Source organism: Trichosurus vulpecula, chromosome 1 (assembly GCF_011100635.1).
Source record: "Trichosurus vulpecula isolate mTriVul1 chromosome 1, mTriVul1.pri, whole genome shotgun sequence".
NCBI classification, from domain to species: Eukaryota; Metazoa; Chordata; class Mammalia; order Diprotodontia; family Phalangeridae; genus Trichosurus; species Trichosurus vulpecula.
In genome coordinates this window covers 164,332,168-164,353,074 of record NC_050573.1, presented here as the reverse complement: position 1 = coordinate 164,353,074, position 20,907 = coordinate 164,332,168, and positions in this window count along the sequence as shown.

The following is a 20,907-nucleotide window of genomic DNA, read 5'->3' as shown; positions in this document are numbered from 1 at the left end:
TGCAATAGGTTTGTCTAATGTCTCCAAAAAAACTTTCTTTGCATGAACTGGTAAATACCACAGATTTTTGTATTAATCTTCACGTACCTAGCCCTTTGGCTCCTTCCTGGCTGCTAACCATGTCTGCGCCCTGTCTATTCAGGGCACAGACTACTTTTTAACTCACTATAACCCAGAAGTTTTCTTATTCCTGGTCTTGTCAGGGGCCCACTACCTCATTTCCTTTCCCTTCTTCTCCCTCCTCTCCCACCCCACTGACCTTCATTCCTTGCCATGTTTCCTGCTTCTCACGCGGTTTGCCAACAAGATGATCAGTACATGGACAAATGCATCACAACCAAAGAATGAGAAAGTCGGGCTTGGACCACTTGACTGCCTAGTGATTTTTAAAGTACTTTATTTCTCTTGGGCCTCATTCCTGTGGTGTCTACTTAAGTTATGACCTTTTGCACTATGACAATTTTCTGTTTTTCATTCTGGTATGAAATTATTGGTCAACCTCAGACCTGGGTCCAGAAACCCATCATAACGTATTTTGTAAGCCACAAAGCATCCTGAATGGGGCTTTTCTCATGATCTTCTGTTGTTGACAGCATTTGAATACCCTGCTTTCAGGTACCACACTTGTATCAAGTACATGCTTGGGATCTAGGAATAAGCAGACTTTAGCATCACAGTTCCCTGTACTGCTCTTATAATGACTATTTGGACCGTTTACTTGAAATCGATCACATTTTGTCTTGTACTGTTTTTAATCCATTCACACATGCATGATTCATTGATCTTCCCTCCACTCCCAACACTAAACTATAAACTACTTGAGGGTAAGAATCATATCTTACACTTCTTTGAATTCTCTTTAGTATCTAGCTAAATATAAGGGAAAGAACACTAGATCAAGCCCTCTCCCTGTCACTATCTTTGTGACCTTGACCAGTCACTTAACCTCTGTAGGCCTCAGTTTCTTCAGCTGTCACATTAGAGGGTTGGACTAAGGTTTCTTCTAGAACTCAGTCTATGATTCTAAATTGAGTGCGTGCTCAATCAATATTTTTTATTGATTCTGAGCCCATAGAATTTTAAGGTCTGTTGGCTATGGATTTTATTTACTATGAAATTATCTTACATAGTCATGCCCTCCCTCAAATGGAACTGGCTCTAGATCTTGCACACCAAAACTTCACTTACAAAAGCAGCAATAATATACCAGAAAATGTAGAACTGGAGGATCTTGTGTAGCTCCAGAGTCTAGTGATGTCATTCGTGAACCTACAAGTTACAGGACTGTCAGATTTGGTTGGATTTCATAGAGATGGCCTCCCAGGGAGGTGAGTCAGTTCTGTTCTCCATCTCTAGGCAATCCTAAATTCAATATACAGGAATATTCTCTAGAACTATTGCATATTAGATTCCCAAAAGGGGGAAGTCTCCTCTATTTGGCATTTAAAGCACTACAAAATCTGGCCCCATCCTACCTTTCCAGGCAAATTACATACTGTTCCTCTTCATTCATGCAGGAGTTTGGGAGTTGTCCCATCTCTGTGGCTGTTTCCAAGCTGTCTCCCTTAATTGATGCATACTGTCTTCTCATCTCTACCTCTTAGAAGGCCTAACTCTTTTCAAAGCTCAGGTCACGTGTCAGCCCCTACGTGATGCCTTTCCTGATCCCTCCTACATCTAGTGATGCCTCGCCAAGTGGTTTTTTATTTATCTTGTATGTGTATGTATGTTACATAAGCATACATATATATATATATATATATACGTTTGTGTGTGTGTGTGTGTGTGTGTGTATGAATATAGACTTTGCATTTTCATATGTATTGTTTCCTGCCTCCTCTCCACAACAGAAGCTCCTCAGGGACAGGGAATATTTCTTTTTTGTATTTGTATTCCCATTGTCTGGTTTATAGTAGGTACTTAATATGTCGTTGTTGATTGGTTAATTCTATAGTACTTTGATTGAGAAAATGCACAATGACAAAAGAATACTATAAATTTAGCAATACTTTAAGGGGATTAATATTTTATTAATCATAATCTTTTATGGTTGGCTCATTTACCATATGTAAAGAGGGAAATTTTAAAATAGCAATATATATTTATGAGATGTTTATTCAGTGTATAGAAGTTATGTTTGCTAATTCATGGTACTCTATGGGGCTGGGACCCAAAGCCCTATTCCCTGCTATGTTTCTTCAACCTATCCAAGACTCACTTTCTCTTTCCACAGTGTCTAAAGGAGTTGTAGTGTAGATATGGGTTTGAATCCTGCTTCTGAAACTTAATACGTGTTTGGCAGATAGGTGACAACCTATCTGAGCTTCAGGTTTATCACCTGTAAGAGAGAGCTAACACCCTATCTCTAGTGGGGTCGTAGGTCACTGACTTCGACTGGTAAGGGCCCTTGTACCTCATGTCTTCCAGCTTCCTTATTATACAGAGGAGGATAGTACAGCTTAAAGAAGTTAAGAAACATGCTCAAGGTCACCCAGGTTTTGAATAGCTAAACTAGGACAGAACCCAGAGAACTGAACTCCGAAACCATCTATCTTTTCATAGTGCTGTATAATGTAAACAATAACATAAATGTCACCCAATATCATCTACAGTAGTAGTATCAAATTGAAACAGAAATTAATCCCAGCAATGACAGAGAAAACCACAAATTAACATATGTTCTTCTGTATTTTTTATTTATTTTGTTAAACGTTTCCCAATTATATTTTAACTTGGTTCCTGGGGAGTTTTGTAGGCCATATGTTTGACACCTTTAATCTATTGTCATCTTTGAATTCATTTGTGTTTAGAAGACCATATGGATTCAGAATTTTTTTCCCTAATAAAAGGCATATGTGGGAGTTATTGGCATCTTTAACCAGAGACCCCAAATAAGCTACCAGCCAATATAGGCGTGTGTGGGCTCGAAAGAAGATTAAGAACTTTGGATGTAAATTTCTGCCTTCATGTACAAAGCAGGATGAGGGACTGAGGTGTCCCAAGAATTGGAATTTTAGAACAAAACAAAACATATAATATATGTATATATAGATATATATGTACATATTATATGTATATATTTGAAATATATTTGAAAAAATAAACATGATATGAATGATGGCAAATATGCCTTGTGTGTGTGTACTTTTCTATCAGTATAGGGTTTTTCTCCTGAAAGAATGAAATCTTAGAGATCATAAATGTACCCTGGATATATTATGAATCCCTATCCCCCATCCCCAAGTTCTCTCCTACTTTGGTTGGCTCATTGACCCACCCTACACACATGCTGGCAAGTGGGGAGGGGTCTCCCCTGGTTGTTAGAACTAACTAGGGGATATAGGAATAATCCTAGTCAGGGGACGTGAGGATAATATAATCCTACTACTGCATTCTCTAGGTCCCGGGCCTCCCAGTGGTGTGTTTTCCATTTAACAAATCAACCACCTTAACTGCATTAACTCTAAGTAGAGCTGCTAAATTCTACTCAAGAGAAGGCAAAGCAAAAATAATGATGATAATAATAGCATTCCGCCTATGAAATGGAAACACTCCCCCACCAATGCACATGGTGTCCACAGGGGACAAGTAGACACAGACTTTCTAACATTTTTTGTCACTTACTTAGATTAAGGAATAGATGGCATGTTTTATCTGATTTCCTGATGAGCCAAAGCTGGCATCCTGATTTATTGACATCCTGATATCCCTAGCTAACATAGTAGATGACAGCTAAGATTCAAAAGGCAGGTGAAACCATGGGCCAAATTTAATAAGATGTAATTTAAGAGAAATAAATGTAAAGTCTTATTCCTGGGTTAAATAAAATCAACTTCAAAAGTACAGTGTCAGAGAAGCACAGCAAAACAGTGGATTCTTTGAAAAAGATGTGTTGATTCTGTAGTCTGTAAGTTCAACATAAGGCAATGTGATGGTATGGAAACCAAGAAAGTTTAACATACTCAATCTGAATTTAGAGGGGCATAGTGTCAAAGTCTAGCAAGGTAACATTCCAATACGATATTTGCCCCTGTCAGACTGCATTGGGAATATTATATTAAGTTCTAGGTGCTCTGTATTAGGAAAGACCCCCATGTAAGGGCAAGCAAAGTGGGACTTTTTTTACTGTTTTTTCTTTCAGAGTGCTTCTCAGCACTAAGGCAATCAAGTGCCTTTGATTGAGTCTTGCCTTTGTTTGTAGGAAGGCTCATACCCTTTTGCTAAGTAGGTCTGGAGAGGTGTGAAGCCCTCCAAAGGTGTGAAGCCCTTGGGCCCTGAAAAAGGGTATATATGCCCACAGGATAGCCATTGAACTCAGAATCGAGAATTGAGAATCCAGAACTCTCAGAACTGTGGGAGGAGAGGTTTTGCTTTGGGGGCTCACTCCCTGGAAGAATGTTCCTAATGATTTGACCAGACTAGATTCTGGGTTGCTGTCAAGGAGGCCCCTGGCTTTGAAAGCCCAGATGTTGGTACTTCTCTCTCTGGTAACTATGTATGAACTGCTATGGACAAACAGAAGCCCTTTCTGATGATTTGCATTATTTACTCTGCTTATATAATTTCTGCTTGTAATTTCTGTTTGTGTTTTCTCTGAAGTTCAGAGTGCTGACTTTTCCCCCTGAACTAAGTGAATGATATATGCATGTGTAATTAAAGTAAGATTGTAAACCCCTTAAAGTTGCTTTCCTTAGAAAAGCAGATCAAAGAACCTGTGCTAGCAGCCCTCCTGTGTTATTGGCCTTACACCTCCACAGTAGCTGCAAGCAGAATTGTTGTTACACCTCAATAAGCTGAAGAGCATCTAGAGAAGGATAACCTAGATGATTGAAGTTCATGCTACATGCAAGTGAGTTAAAGCAACTAGGGAATAAGAAAATATCCCCTAGAGAAGAAAAGATAGGACGGGGCAGGTGGAGATATGAGAGCCATCTGCAAGTCTTCAAAAAGCTGCCTCATGAAAGAGTGGTAACAGAATTATTCCCAAAGGGCAGAACTAGAAGCACTGAGTAGGAAGCTTGAAAGGGCAAATAATGGATGTATATGAGGAAAAACTGCTTGGCAATTAAACCTGTTCAAAAATGGAATAGGCTGTCTCTGGAGGTAGCGGATGCCACCTCTTTTCAAGCAAAAGCTGGATGCTCACTTATTAAGGATGCTTTTGAAGGGTTCCATATTCAAGTTGGAATTGGATTAGATGGCCTCTGGAGCTCTCTTCCAACCTAGCTTCTGTGGTTCTATGGAGTAGCCTAGAGGTGTAGAAAACAACATGCTGTGAGCGGTCTCAGAGAGAAGGTCATTGTCAAGGGTAAGGGAGAGGGTGGAGGAAGAAGGGAAGACTTTCCAGAGGAAGTAACGTGAGCCAGGATTTAAAGGATAAGTAAGAATTCAATAGGGAAAGAGAGGGAAAAGGGGAATTCTAAAGGAGAGTCCAAGGAAAGGCATAGAGGAATGAAATTGTTACAGCAGCAAAGGAATTTGAACTTTATTTGTCTGAGAATGGAGAAATCATGTGTTCAGAAGTTGTTGTAAGTACCCCATAGCAACCAACAGAGTCGTACTATGAACATAATAGGCACTTTTATTTTTTGATGATTGTGATAGTGATAATTTAGAAAGTTTCCATTAGGCTAGCATTTAAAAATTATATTTTATTTTATAGTTTTGAACTTAAGATATAATAGACAAAAAGTCAGCTTCAGACATAAGAAGACCTGGGTGTGAGTCATTAACTTCTTAGTGCTACAGGGAATGCTTAGACTATAAGTTACAGAAGATCTGCCTACATGCATTGGTAGAAAGACTTGCTAAACAGTGAGTATTGAAAAAAAATCAAAAGTCACTGATGACTCACTGATAAAAGTCATGTTTGATTAAAACAAATTATTATAAAAAACAATTATATCAAAAATTCAAATAAAATAGGTAGTAAATATCAAATTCAAACTGCTTGCGTATTTTTTAGGAGAATAGTAACTATATGATGTAATCTTAAAGAATATCTCCTATCTCACCAGGTCGCACTCCTCTAAACTCCTTGACCATGCCCTAGAAAACTCTTCATCCTGAAAGATGACAAGAGCCCTGGAATTCATATCTTAGAAGCCTTCTCCAGTTTCTCTTCCCTCTGATCAGAAGACTCTTCCCAGAACCTCCATTTAGGCACCAAGGTCGGCCATTTATTCATTTCTCACCAGGCGCTCACTCACTCCTGATCAGATCCTTCCCTCCCCTTTCAGCTTCCTTTTATGTCTCGTCTTCTCCATTAGAATGTAAGCCCTTGAGGGCAGAGACTGTCATTCTTTTGGTTTGTAATTGGCTTAGCACAGTGCCTGACACACCATAGGTGCTTATTAAATGCTTGTTGACTGACAGAATAAAACAATACCTATTTTTTCCTGTATGCTCTTCCCCCTGATTCCCCCTTCTTAACAGGAGCCCTTTCCTAATCCCCATCCCCCTTCCAGCGTTCTACCTTCATTGAAATTAGTTTGCATTATCCTGCCTACATTCTCTATTTACTTGTCTATGTACATGTTGTATCCTCCAGTAGAAACAAACTTCTCCAGGGCAGAGACAGTTTGTATCTGTCTTTGCGTCTGCTTAACAGAGGACCCGGTGCATGGTAGGTATTTAATAAATGGTCGTTGAACTGGATCCATCAGTACCCTTGTAAAAGTTTTGTTGCTATTGTTTTAAGTTAAATATTGTTATAGTCAATGTGTATGTTGTATTTAATCTTTTGATCTTGCTTTGCACCACTTTGAATGTCTTTCTACATTTTGAAAATGACTGCTGACATTAAATATTGGCACAGTTATTAAGCTGTGGATCATTTTCAAGAAACAAAGGGCCCTAGTAAAAATGTGATCCTGCCTTAGTGTTCACCGAGGTGAGAGCATCAGGGCCTCAGGCGCTTGAACAGGGTGTCCCAAAATAAGTGCAAGCAATTTTATTTATTTCCAACATCAAAATCACCACACTTGTTTTTGGGACATACTGTATATCCTCCCACATTAGGGAACATTTTCCCCCCCTGAGGTAATGAATATCAAACTTGGAAAAGAAAATACTGAAGAATGTCTCCCCCCAGTAGTTGAAGTCCAAGAAAATTAGATCAATCCTTTCCCTTGCCTCCAAGTAAAATCTTGGACAAGATGGAAATTCCATTTGGAGGTATCACTAGGGCTATTTTTTATTTGCCAGTCTTCCATCTGAGGTGCTGATTTCCAGGGAAGGAGAAACTTGGTGACTGAAAGGGGGGCTTTTAATTCCTTCCTTTTTCTGAGTAACTTGTGACCTTGATTTATCTCAGAACCCAGAGAACTTTCCTTTTTGCATGGGAGGGTTTGCATTTTTCAGGAACAGTCCTTGGTGGTTCCTGCCATCAAAAACAACCTACAGGTACTCTGAATGCATAGAACAGTGTCTGAGTTCAGGGAAGGTGGCAAAGAGGGTGTTGGTAGTGGGAGGAGGTCTGGAAATCTGGAGAGTCTGGGTGAACTGCAAAAATAACATTGTGATTCAGCATAGCTAATTGAGTGACCCATCAGGTGGCAAAAGACAAAAACGCAAAAGGGTTGGGGATGACAGAGTGTCACCCTGGTCTTGATGGGAGACTGTTCTTTTCAAAAAAAAAATGCACACAGTGTTAAATAGTCCCAATGTGGTGGTGGCCTCCACTCCCTGGCTGACCTCCCCCTGACTTCCAAGCATGAAGAAACAGTAAGATTCTGTGTTCTCGCAGAGCTGGGCCTTCCTATGACCTGAATGAAACCCCTGCACCCCTTTCCCACAACTCTCCAGTAAAGCCTAGCTATAGTTCTTGGTTTATTTTTTCAGGTGAGTAAACTCTGTATCAAATACTGGTTTCTCAGTTGCTTTTAATTAGGCTTCTGGAATCCATTCTTTCATCTCGGGTGAAATCTGCGTCACTTTTCTCTAGCTATTTTCAGTTCTAAAGCCATGGGTTTGCTTTTAAGCAGCTAATTGAAGGCACACAGGAAAGGAGAAAGGGGCTAATCCCAATGATTTGAAATTTTTTATGGTTATGATAAAACCACACTTTTTTTTGCAACATAAAACAGCTTTATAAAATTTAACTCCACAACTGCTTTCCTGAAGGCATAAAGGGAATGTGGACAAAAAGGGCTCAAAATGTAAGGGCATACATATAGATCTTCTCAGTGTCCTAGGGACTTTTGCTGTTAAGCAGGCAAGCTGACCAAAATGGGACACGATGGATTCCTCTCTTCTCTATAACCTTTCCCTTTGGGTAGATGCTTTCTCCCATTATTTCAGGAAAAAGAATCCCCATCTGCAGGTTGCATCCACGCATTGGCAAACACAGGAGATGAAGGGTCAGCCACATGCCTCTCTTATATATATCAGCGGTCAGGACTTCAGCTTAATATTTTGTGCCTGGTTGGAAAACATGGCGGCACATCATGGCTCTTTGTTTAATTGAGTAGGCAGTACTGTCAGGTTATCTTTCCTGGTTCAGATTTCATAAAGTCCATGTCACATGGAAGGAAGGGATGAAATCTCAATCTTTTGAGCTATGTTGCTGGGTTCTATGGAGCAATCTTTGGTTTCAGATAGGTTAAGCTAATTTTTTTTACATTAAAACCTCTGGTGGGTGATAATACAAATAATAACAGTAATAATACAAACTAATGCAGTGTAATACAAAGGACAAAGATAAAAAATAAAGGCTCTAGTCCAAGTCATTTTACTTTATAGAATCCAGAACAGCAGAATTGAAAGGGACTCTGCAATCCATCTCCTTCAACCCGTACTGGAAAGGTCCTCTCTACAAAACATCCGACAAGTGGCATTCATTCTTTGCTTAAAAATTTTAAATGCAGTAGATCACATTACTTTCTGATGCAGCTCATTACTCTTTGAGGTAGCTTCGATGGTTAGGATGTTTTTACTTTACATTAAGCCTAAACTGGACTTTCCATAACTTTCTGCCCATTACTTCTTGTTCTGCTCTGTGGGGCCAATCAGAAAATGTCTAATTCCTTTTACACATGATCCTTAAAGACAGTTATCATGCCCACCAATGTCTTGTCTTCTCCAGGCTAATACATCAAAAGTTCCTTTAACCAGTCCCCATATGGCATGATTTCTAGTCCCCTCTGCCATCTTGGTTTCTTTTCTCCTCAACACTCTCCAGCTTATCAATGTCCTTCCTAAAATATTGTTTCTCAGTTTCTTTAGATTTAAGAAGGAGGTTGGACTGGATGACCTATGTAAGTTCTTTCTTGGAGTAACACTTTATGAAACAAGACATTTTGCTCATATTTACATCGAAAGATTTTGTGAAAAGCCAACTTCATGTTGATCTTTTGCTCTTTTAGGCTTCTGAAGTAATAAAATTATTGTTATGTGCATTGGACCGAAACTACTAGTCAGTCAATAAACATTTAGTAAGTGCCAACTATATTCCAGGCACTATGTTAAGCTCTGGAAATTAGAAAGAGAAGGAGAAGGAGAAGGAGAAGGAGAAGGAGAAGGAGAAGGAGAAGGAGAAGGAGAAGGAGAAGGAGAAGGAGAAGAAGAAAGATAGTTGTTGCCTTTAAGGAGCTTACAATCTAGTGAAGAGAGATAATGAGAAAACAAATATGTATAAACAAGGTATGTATAGGATTAATAGGAAATAATTAAAAGAGGGAAGGCACTAGAATTAAGAGGGGTTGGATTAGGCTTCTTTGTAAAAGAAAGGATTTTAATTGGGACTTAAAGGAAATCAAGGAAGCCAGGAGGTGAAGTTGAAGAAGGAGAGCATTCTATGCATGAGGGACAGCTAGAGAAAATGCCCAGAACCAAGAGATGGAGTGTTTTGTTTGTGAAATAGCAAGAAGGCCAATGCTGGATTGAAGAATATATGATAGAGAGTAAGGTATAAAAAGATTGGAAAAATAGGAGGGGGCTAGGTTATGAAGGGCTTTGAATGACAAATAGAGGATCTTGTATTTGATGCTGGAGTCAATAGGAAGCCACTAGAGTTGAGAGAGAGAGAGTGAGAGATAGTGAGAGAGAGAGAGAGAGAGAAGAGAGAGAGAGAGAGAGAGAGAGAGAGAGAGAGAGAGAGAGAGAGAGAGAGAGAGAGATAGAGAGAGAGAGAGAGAGAGAGAGGAGAGAGAGAGAGAAAGAGAGAGAGAGAGAGAGAGAGAGAGAGAGAGAGAGAGAGAGAGAGAGAGAGAGAGAGAGTATGCCTAGACAACAAAGAAACAGCGCTTGCCTTCAAGGAGCCTACATTCTACCGAGACAACAAAACATGTACAGAAACCTATGTTGTTTACAGTATGGCAATTAATCAGGGCTTTAAGAGTCTCACAAACTTCTAGCACGTCCAAAGCTCCTTTTTTGTTACATAAAAGACCAAGCATTCGTACTGGTACTCACACATTTCTGTTTTCAGAGTTGATCCTTTAAGAAAAACAAAGTTACTGCAAAATGTACTTTTAAAAAGCCCTTTCATTGGGTCCAAGACAAGTCCAGCTTATAATCTTTTACTTTAGAGCAGTTCCTATACCAAATCTCTCATGTACTTTTAAAAACCCTGCAGTTTTCAAGACAACGCACGCTTCATCTCAGTCAGTCACATAGACCTTGACCTGAGAAACTGGAAATGTAACAAGGATAACAGAGGATGCTGGATGCTGACTGCAAAATCCCACCCTGATGTTAGCATGCAGATTTTCTGGTTGGGGAGAGGTCTTCAGTAGGCATGCTCAACTTTGGAAGACATTGCTTTTTTTTTTTTTTTAAACTTGTCCTACCTCCTCATCGAGGAGCAAAAAATTGTTGATAATCAGCATCTTCCAAGAAAGCAAGTCTCCATGAGATGATTAGAACAGCAAGGGGTATTAGCCAGAGCCTGCTGTGGCAAGGGCTTTTTGCCAGTGTCTCTATCCAGAATCAATAAGGGGAGAACACGTAAAAAATGACTTAGCTCCTTTAAAGCTGTCCCTGCTTACACAGCACTATCTTTGACTTCATGCAGACCATGGTCAGATAATGTCTACATACAATCTTAGAACAGTGAGGGTGTTTATTTCATCACAGCAGTAATATTGTGACTTTCTGTATTATCAACAAAGTATGAAAATATTTGATTAATTCAATTGGTAAATTCAGTTTTTCGAAAAGTCTGTTGTAAACTAAATTGTCAGATACTTAGTTGAATTTTGGCCAAATTGACTAAATAGTTGGGCTTTGCTCTGACAGTCACTCTTCTATTCAAGACTGTCACTGAGCTCCTGAATAAAATATATTCCCTGAGCCTGGCATTCAAGGCCCTCCACATTCTATGTCTAAATTATACCTTTTGGGGGGAAAATGTTACTGATAACTTTTATTTTATATCACAGTTGTTTCAAACCCTCCCTTCCTCCCTTTTGAAAAAGAAAATTAAATATTCACTCTAGTGACTATATCTGACAATGTATACAGTATTCTACTGCAGGACTCGTCCCTTGCTCCATGCCATGAAGATGAAATATATTTATTTCATTATTTATTCTTTGGGACTTTCCCTGGTTCTTTAATTATTCTAAGTTCAACTTCCTTTGAGTCACCTTTTGGCTTGCATTGTTGTAGTCATTGTGTACAGTATACCCTTAGCGCTCTCTCTCTCTCTCCCCCTCCCTCCCTCCTTCCCTCCCATTTAGCATCCCTGCATACAAATAAGATCCTAGTCTCAGAGGGACCTCAGAGACCGTCCGATCCAAACCCCAAACTCTTCTTTTACAGATGAGGTAACTGAGGCCCAGAGAAGTGATTAGTCAGTGTCACACAGGTAGCAAGTATATGAGGTAGAAATTTAATTTGGAGTCTTCTGACTCCAGGGTGAGAGTTCTTTCCATACTATTCTTGTGTTTTTCTCCAAATTCCTCATATTTGACATTTTTCACCATATAATTACATTAATGTAGTTTTATCAGAGATTCCACCAATTGATGGGACACCTGCTTTGTTTCCAATTCATTGCTAATGCCAGAAGTACAACTCTGGGTATTTGGGTTCATCTTGGACCTGCATTTCTGTCTTTGACTTCCTTGTAGTGAGATTGCTGTATCAGAGGGTCTAATCCTTCCAGATTTGCCTTCTGCTCTTCCCTTTCATGTGCCAAATGTTGCAGCCTAACTAGATTACTCTCTATGATCTTTAGACCTTTGTTCACATTGTCTCACATACCTGGAATGAACTGTGGAATCCTGGGTCTAGTGAGACTATAGTTCACGGGAGTGGGAGGAAGAACAGAGTTTTACTAGGTTAAGTTTAATAAATTTTTGTTGAATTGAAGTGATATGAATCAATATGTCAACATGACAGGACAACTAAAAACACTAACATGAGGCTTTATATAAAGGTACAGTTTGATCCTGCCATATGTCTGTTTTGGGATGCCATATTTTAAGAACTCTAATGAACTAGAAAGTGTCAGGAATGGGGCAAGTAGGAAGATAAACGATTTTGAAATCATAATATATGACATTCTATTGAAAGACCTGATGCCTTAGCCTGTATTACAGAAGCTTTAGGAAGGACACGATAGCTGCCTTTAAATTCCATGTGGAAGACACTTTGGGCTTGTTCTCAGCCCCAGAGTGTAGAACTAGAAGTAGTAGGTAGAAGTTGTCTAGGGGAAGATTTAAGCTTGATGTCAAGAGACTTTTCTAATAATTAGAAAGAATATTTGTAAATCACTTAGCACAGTGTCTAGCCCACAGTAGGTACCATATAAATGCATATTCCCTTCTCTACCCAAAAGTGGGGTGGACTTACTTCTCAGTAGGAGATGGGTTCACCATTGGTCATCAGTTGGAGTATGAATGGCTATCTACCACAGAGAACATGGATTGATTTCTATTCAAGTATGAGGTTGGATTGAATGATCTCTAAGTTCCCTACATATTCTGAGATTCCTTGATTCTGAGATCCTGTGTCTTTCTGTCCTTACCTCTATTATCTGAAGGGCCATATTAGTTGGTCCTTATCCTTCTTTTGAAGGATATGGCAATTTAAGTTAGATCTTAAAGGAAAGAAAGGACATATTTCAGTAGAGAAATAAGAGGACATTTAAGGAAAGAGTTAGGGGATAATCTTGGCCTTTCTTCCTTGCAGGCCCAACTCAAGGCTAATCTACTCCATGAAGCTCTCTCTAAATTCTGGCCTCCTCCAGCTGAAAATGACTCTTTCTTTTTTAGATTTCTTGTAGCATTTTGTCTGGACTCATTTACACTTATTATACTCTCCCATGTGTTGTATTTATTTATATATATGCCTTTTTCCCCTACAATATTGTAAACTTCTTTAGAACAAGGTCTGAAAAATCTCCTTGTATCACTCATGCCTGGCACAGAACCTGGTACAAAAGAAGTGACTAATAAATATTTGTTTAATTGTTGTTGAATTATGTGGGCACAGTTTTAATATTAAATCAGTGTGAAATAAACATTTAATAAAATAATAATCCCTCTACTTAAAATTCACTTATTCAGATATGTATTTAGTAATCATGTATTTTGTACATGGAATAATAATAGTTATGATCTATATTTTTTAAGAAGTGGAAGATTTTATCCCTACCCTCAAGAATCTTGCAATCTACATGTGGATGTAAAATTCACAGAGGTATACAGATGCAACTAGAAAACAAGAGTAAATGCATTGTAGAGACAACATCCCCATTATATTCTATTCTGGTCAGACCACACCTAGAATATTGTGCAGATTTCTGGACACTCCTTTTTAGAAGGGATATTCACAAACTAGAGCAGATCAAAGGAATTTCTCCAAATCCATATCTGCATTGCCTTTAACTGAATGTATACGTGTGTACATGTAAGTGCATGTGTGTGTTCATGTACCTGTATGCACAGGTGCATGTATGTTGGTGGGGTGGGGGGGACAGCGGGGCTGAGTGTGGCAAACATAACACCATAAAATGATACTACCTTGGGTCAATATCAAAACACCACTCTACTCAAGTTGGTTGTTTTTCTGACCCTAGAGTAGACGAACATCTTTGGTTTTTGACCTCAAACCATGTTTTCCTACCTCACCCTCACATTGGGTATCTTTTGGAAGGCCAAATTCCTGACTTTGAACTTTCTATTTTGTTACTAATTGCCCTGTGGGTTCTCCAGCTTCTGATGTACCCAGGTAATTCTATACCTATATCATCTGGGTTTGTTGACTCTCCTTATACCCCAGATTGAAACTTGAATAACTGCTCACTAATCCCCTACTGTGCTTGCCCTCTCCCCATTGCTGTTGAACACTATAAGGATGGTAAAGGGACTTGAAATAATGTCACATAGGGATTGAAGGAATTAGTCATTTTTAGGCTAGAGGAAAAAAGACCTTAGGGTAAACATAATTACCAACTTTAACAAAATGACGTGTCAAGAAGAGGATGGATTCCAGAGGCCAGATTTACAGAGAAAGAGTTTTTGTTTCACTATAACGAAGAACTTCCTAAATTACAATTGCCCCAAAACAGAATGGGTAGGGTAGTAAGTTTCTCATCAATGGAGGTATTCAAGTGAAGGCTGGGTGACCACTTGTTGCATGTGTGTCATAAAAGGGATCATAAAATTATAGATTTAGAGCTAGAAGGCTGTTGAGTTCAACCTTTACATTTTACAGAGGGGAAGCTAAAGCCCAGAACAATTAAGAGATAGCTAGCAAGTTTCTAAGGCAGGATTTGAAACCAGGTCTTCTGACTAGAAGTTCAATACATTTTCCAGAACACCATGTTACCTCATTCTGGTTCAGGTATGGGCTGAACCAGATGGCCTCTAATGTTTCCTACAACCCTGAGATGCTATGATTAATTCTTTAATGTGAATATAAAGTATTTACATATGGAGAAGATAGATGGAAGCCAGATTATAGGAGCAATGAACGGGGAAGGAATGCAGGCTAAGGTCTACCTTTTGATGATGCTTAAGCCAGGGAATTAGGCAGAATATGAAGCCATGGTTCAAAGGGACAGCAGGGTCAGATGTAGCATTTGCCTGTTTGATTAATAACAGAGGAGGCCTCAGAGTATTTAAGAAAAAAGGAAAGTGCTCTTGATGGGAATAGAAAGACTGAAAACACTGGAGAAAGAGGGGCTAAGTGCCAGAGCAAGGCCCCTCATGACATGGGAAGGGATGGGGTCCAGACCACAGGTAGATGCGTTAGTTTGAAAGAGAAATGGGAGGTTTCATCCATCGAGAAATCAGGGAAGGATCTACATACAGGAAGATGTGGGATGATCATGAGCCATTCCCTCCTATAATATTTCTTTCAGTGTTTCCCCTTAACCTGTCAATGGAAAATAATTATTTTAATTTTTCATTATGTTTTTTGGAATGAGTAAATGGGAATTTCCATAAAGGCTCAATCTTAGAGGCATTTGGATGGTCCTTGGAATACAGAAGAGGTGTTTTTATCTGATTATCCTCTGTGGGAGTTTCCCCAGTCCTGACACTGTCACAAGAAGTCTGATTTGTTAGTCTCCTAAAATAATTGAAACAAGTCTGAGGGTTAAAAGAAAAACACTGACAGTAAGAAACATAAAAATAAAGGCCGTAAGGTTTAAATTAAAACTATGATCCATGGTCCCTAACAATATCTACATGCTTGCCAAACCTCATAGAAAGCCTTTTGCAAAAACTCAATTTATTAGGCTTTAAAAAAAATTAAAGCAAAGATGTAGGGATTTTTAGCTCCGAGTTTATGAATAAACTCACATATTACTTTTTTAATGCACTGTGTGTTAACCCTGGGTATATAGGAAACCAGGAGCACAAATGTGGAATCCATCTCTCCTTCTCTCTCTCTCTCTTTCTCTCTCTCTCTCTCTCTCTCTCTCTCTCTCTCTCTCTCTCTCTCTCTTTCTCTCTCTCTCTCCCTCTCTCTCTCTCTCTATCTCCTTGGCTTTCTCTTTCACTTTCTATTTGGCAAACCCAACACAGCCTGCTCTTGGGAAATCTCCTTCAGACTGGCTGCAGCACAAGATAAGCTCTAGGTATTTATACTGGGAAAAAGTACCGGATTTTGACTCAGAGACTGGACTTTGCCATCAACAATCTGTGTTACCTTGGACAAATCACTTCACCTCTCTAGAATTCTATTTCCTCCTCTATAAAGAGAAGGTATTAAATTAGATGACCTCTAACCTCTCTTCCAGAATTAGCTCTATGATCTTACCTCCTTCCTTCCTGGGCCAGAATTTCTATGTATCTGTCAGGGTTGTTAAAGCACTGTACAAATGTGAATTATTTTTTTGTAGATCTCTGTAGGACTTTGCAGATAATAAGAGATTCCAATGTGCTTATTATCTGTTGACTACAAAAAGGTATTCACTTTGGTAAAGCAAAGTACTACCTTCCAAGCAGATATCTTCCATACATACATCAAAATCAAACAAGATTTCTGGAAAGATAACAAGAGAAATAATTTGCTTGATGACCCTCTGATTATTAATATCAAGTGAGACTTTTTTTTGTAAAGGAGACCATATACTTACCAAAGCTGGCTGCTGATGTTAAGGAGAATGTCTGATATAGAGTCCAAACCAAAGAGGGATTCCTTATAGATAGTGAGGTCTTTCAGATTCATCTGTTTACAGAAGACATTATATTGATTGCATCAAATTTTGAGATGTTATAGAGTTTCCTAAATGATATCCACACAGAAAAAACAAAGTGGATGAAGAATGCCTATTGTCCAGACTATAATGCACTATTGGATAGACAGCTTATAGAACTTATCCACCAGTATACATATATTCAACAGCCACATTGCAAATGGACAATAAGCTAGGGCCAGAACTGTGTAGGGCTTTAACCAATATTTTTAGCAGCAATTTTCCTTTAGCATTGTTATATAGCTATGAAGCATGGAGTGCTACCATTAGGAAAAATCGTATTTGATGACCATATACATGGCAATGGAGAGATTGCTTGTATGGTGGGGGACTATTAGGCTGCAACATTATAAACCAGGAATTGTGGGAAAAAATATAAAGAGATATTATTAGAGAAATGCATGACCAAAGAGAAAAGAAAAGAAAAGAAAAGAGAAGAAAAGAGAAGAAAAGAAAAAAAAAGATGGGCCAGTCATAACTAAGAATAAGTGATAATTTGTAGACAGCCTGCATCCTCCACTTGTCTCCATTCTGTGTCAGGACAAATTGAAAAAGAAATGCTGGGTGGACTCCTAGGAAGAATTTATGGATGGATGTGGTTAAGAGTCTCAGGCAGGGGTGTGCTAGAGCCAGCTTAATCTGGCTCATGAGAGTCAATTGTTCAATTTTCAATATGAGTATTTATACCACAGAAATAAAAAAGAAATTCTACAAATCAGGGCTTGATATATTGTTTTGCTGATTGCCTAAATTTGAGGAAATGTTGTAGAAAATCTTAATAATTCAGATCTAACTTAAAAGTATGTCATGAGAACATCCCTCCCCCCAACCCAGGCCAGTTGTTAAACATTTACTGGCACAGCATTGGTCTCAGGTTTTGATTGTTGTCATTTAAGCCTTGCATTCATGATGGTCTAGGCCAGGCCAATTGATTTGTTGCAGTTTCTTTGACCAGATCAATGATGGTGTGCCTTGGTCATCCCTGCTCAATATAGGAAATTGCCAGGGGAATATTCCAATGTGAGCCAACCAGTGGCTGTCCCAGTAGATCAGCAACTTGAAATAGAAAGACTTTAGGCAGAATTTTCCAACTCTCATGCCCGCACCTTCCAACCCATATGCAATCTCTGTAGACATCTTCACAAGCAATACTGAAGCAGCACTTAGAAGATGCAGGCATCCGTGAGTGGAGCCCACAGAATGCTTCCATGTCAAAATCTTTTTCCATCCCCACATCCCTTAATGATGCAGCTTTGGCTCAAATGAAGAGTGAGGTACAGCTCCTAACTCAGAAGGCTGTCATGGAGTTATAGGGTGGGAATCCATTTCCCCATCCTTTGGCATAGTTTGTGTCCCTGGATGGAAGATCCAATGTTCATGTTAGACAGTCATGCATTGATCTCCAAAGTGCTAAAAGGAAGGTTACCAGTTTAGATTCTAGCATTGATATGAACAAACCAAAATCTGCCCAAAAAGGAAAAGGAGACCACTAAACCCTTCAACAAGGCCACTCACCTGTGCATCAGCAGAAAGAACAGTGTCCTGGCCTACGCACAACTAACGTATCTGGACGACATGGACCAAAACAGCAGCGAGTATGGAACCACAGTGTATACTCCAGAGGACAGTGCCCTGATATGCCTGTTGGATGGGGCTGGTCAGAGGTCCAACTGCCCAGTCCACAAGAGGAATAATCAAATGAAGAGCAAACTGTGGAAACCCCACCCAAGCCATTAGCCAGTCCCAAACAGGGAAGCTCTGCCCACAAGGAAGACAAAGATGATGATAGTGATGAAGATGACCTAGGAGAAGACAAGAAATACCCATGGCAAAAGTGAGAAGAAATACCAATGATGGCTTTTAACATAAAGTGAGCTGTTGCAGATCCAGTTTTCTATGGAGTATAAATTGCCAGATAGGGGCAGCTAGGTGGCTTAGTGAGTACAGCACCGGCTCTGGAGTCAGGAGGACCTGAGTTCAGATTCAGCCTCAGACACTTGAAACACTTACTAGCTGTGTGACCTTGGGCAAGTCACTTAACTCCAATTGCCCTGCCTTCCCCCTCTGATAATAAATAAATAAATAAATTGCCAGATATTCTTTCTATGAAAGTGCTTACTTGTTCATGGAAAAGAACAAAACACACACACACACACACACACACACACACACACACACAATGGCAAATGTGGACAGTGGACTTGGATTGCATTATGGTTTGCTATGTAAATGTAGAAAAGAATTAAAGTTATTATCAGGGGAAAAAAATCTTATTTTAATGGATATCTCCAGTGACATGCCTGAAAGGAGGTTTTGAACGTTATCCCAAATACTTGATACTGAGTGTTCATCAACCAGGGCATTGGAAGGGAAGCAAACATATTGATAGGAATAATGATATCATTTCCCTCTCAGAAAATGGGACTAGATGGGAATATTTTGCATTTCTTGAATAGATTTTATCATGTTAATATTACTATGAAGCATTTGTTAAAATTTTTTGGGAAAAAACCTATGACATTGATGCACATAGCATTATCTAATCTCTCCCTCATTCCTGGTTAATGCTTTTGCCACACTCTGAAATTATTTTGTATTTACTTTGAATATATTTTGTATTTCTTTAATTGTATGTTTGCTATTTCTTTCCAGTAGAACATAAAGCACTTGAGGACACTAACTTTTTTTGTTCTTCTATCCCCAATGTCTAGCACAGAGCCTGGCATATGGTATGGGGCTTGATAAAGGCTTTGGAAACCAAATTGAATGATGGTTCTTATGTTTGTAAACACTCATTTAAGTGCAAAACTGTAGTTACTTCTCAAATCAGGCTATGCGTGGGAAATGGTTAGCTTGATTTAAGCCACATATAATTCTCAGCTTTAGCGCTGGCTGTCTCTGGCCACATTGTGATTCATTGCCTCCAAAGTTTTCATATTTTAACTCTCCATGGAGAGATTAACAAACCTGCTGATGATAAGTAAATGTCCTCTTTTTTATCTCCTCACTTGGGCCAGCTGCACATCTGTCAAATGATCGCCAAATAACTGTGGCCAAATACTCCTAAGAAAGTGAGTCTCAGTACCTATTGTGCTTTGTTCCTATAATATCTTTTTAAAGGCTGCTTATTTTTAAAAATCCATTTTAGCTATTAGTCAGGTGTCTGTTCTTTGCCTTCTCACAGCTTACTTACCTCTTTGGGTTTAGCAATATTTGTGGGAACAGCATGATTATGGGGAAAGCCTTTTGCTTTCCAATGATTTGTGATGACAAGACAACAGGTGTTGTGTGGGAAGACAGTCCCGCTTGTGCTATCTTCCTGTTACTCCTTCAGAGTCTGCTCGTGACTTGGATTCAATGCTCTTGGCTCAGTCCCTCTCCTTGAAAGTTTCTACTATTTGACTGTAGACACTAAAAATCACAACCTCTGTAGCATTCATTATTGTTCAATTATTTTCAGTCACGCCTGACTCTCCATGACCCCATTTGGGGTTTTCTTGGCAAAGACACTGGAATGGTTTTGTCATTTCCTTCTCCAGCTCATTTTATAGGTGAGGAAACTGAGGCAAACAAGGTTAAATGACTTTCCTTGCATCACATAGCTACCAAGTGTCTGAAGCCAGATTTGAACTCACAAAGATGAATCTTCCTCACTCCACGCCTGGCAGTCTGTCCACTGTGCCACCTAGCTTCCTCTTCATATCATAGCAAAACCAAACCAAACTAAAAAAGAATGATCTTTAAAATAACAAGCATTGTTCTATCAAGAAAGCATCAAAAGACAAGTTGCACGAAGTTCAGCTAACCAAATTGTTCTCTCAATGCACCATATTGGCATATACCAGATCCTCAATCCTAGGTAGCTAGGACAAGTAACCTTCTGCTTTTACCCCCAAGTAAGGCCTAATTACACAGAACTAGGGGCAAGAAAGGACATAGGGTCAGTGTGTAATACTTGCCACAGTGAACACAGATGAGATGTGTCAAGATAACTTGGTCGTTGCACTACTCCATGTACAAAGTACTAAGAGATCATCATGCTGGGTCCCCTTGTGGCTCACTAGAAAAGTCTGTCATCAACCACATCCTCTGTCCTAGATAGATATATTCTTATACCAAGGCCCTGGATAAGCTTTACTGTGGGAAATTAAATTCCCCTAGGTGTCAACAGGCCATGGTGGGATCAGGTAGGCCACCAGGGAAGCTTCCTCTTGTAGCTAATGCCTCCTCATCTGTCACATCTTCACCATGGT